General features: G+C 38.5%; 1 non-coding gene across 1 annotated transcript; it reads left to right on the top strand.

Annotated features, from left to right (window-relative positions):
- Positions 1-616: 616 nt before the first annotated feature.
- On the top strand, positions 617-725 carry LOC121101932. The gene has a single exon (XR_005833968.1). It is a non-coding gene; the product is annotated as a U6 spliceosomal RNA (small nuclear RNA).
- The last annotated feature ends 471 nt before the right edge of the window (positions 726-1196 follow it).

Here is a 1196-nt window from a genome sequence, read left to right as displayed (position 1 = left end):
CTCCAGCCACTAGAATATAAATTTTATTGTGACAGGAAAACTGTTTGGTTCCACTTTTTAAATTTCCACATGAAAACAGAGTCTAGTATACTATGTGGAATCTCAGACATCTTGAAATATAGGTATCCAGATACGAACCTAAAATAACATTTCTCCCCTAAGCAATTTGATGTCTTTTATAAGTGTGGAGTCACACTGCTTTCCCATGCTTTAAAATTGAATTTTCTTAACTCTGTGTAAACAGGGCCTGAGGCTGGAGGAAGATGTGAAAGAATAAGATATTGGGAGGAAACTTGCTACGTGTTTCTAAAACTAAGTTCCAGTAACTCCTCTGCCCCATTTTTTTACTTCCTCCTCAAAACCTGCCCTGTTTTTGTCGCATACACTGAACCCGTGTGGCTGTGTGGTTCTGTCTGAAAGTACCCCTCTTTTCTACTGCTTGTTCTCGTCCATATTCCCAGATGCCTCTTGCTCCTTCTCTGCATTCATAGCCCTGATCTTACTTATATTTTACAGAAATCGACACGACTCTTCCATGAATGACATACTCCAGTTCCTTTCATTATTATATGTTTTTTTTAACCTGTTACAACCTTGGGAATCAAAAGAAAGGACAGTGCTCGATTTGGAAGCACACATACTAAAGTTGGAATGCTCTTGGAAGAAGATTCGCATGCTCTCTGTGCAAGGAGGACATGTAAGTTTGTGACACATTCCATATTTTCAAACAAGCATCTGAAAAGATGTTCAACATCATACCTCATGAAAGAATTGCAAATTAAAGCAACAATAAGGTTGTTCCAATGACACATACATTACAATGAATAAATCCAAAACATTGACAACATCAAATGGGGCATGGATGTGGAGTAACAGAGAAAATACAACATCCGTGCTGGTGGGAATGCAAAATGGTACAACTACTCTGGAAGACTGTTTAGCAGTTTTTATTTTTTTATTTGTATTTATTTATTTATTTTTATTATGTTATGTTAGTCACCATACAGTACATCCTTAGTTTTTGACGTAGTGTTCCATGATTCATTGTTTGCGTATAACACCCAGTGCTCATTGCAGTAAGTGCCCTCCTTAATACCCATCACGGGGCTAACTCATCCCCCAGCCCCCCTCCCCTCCGAAACCCTCAGCTTGTTTCCCGGAGTCCATAGTCTCTCATGGTTTTAACAAAAATAAAC

The sequence above is a fragment of the Ursus maritimus genome, unplaced genomic scaffold (assembly GCF_017311325.1).
Source record: "Ursus maritimus isolate PB19 unplaced genomic scaffold, ASM1731132v1 scaffold_11, whole genome shotgun sequence".
Classification (NCBI taxonomy): domain Eukaryota; kingdom Metazoa; phylum Chordata; class Mammalia; order Carnivora; family Ursidae; genus Ursus; species Ursus maritimus.
Note: the sequence above shows the minus strand (reverse complement) of the source record. Positions and strands in the feature narration are given on the sequence as shown.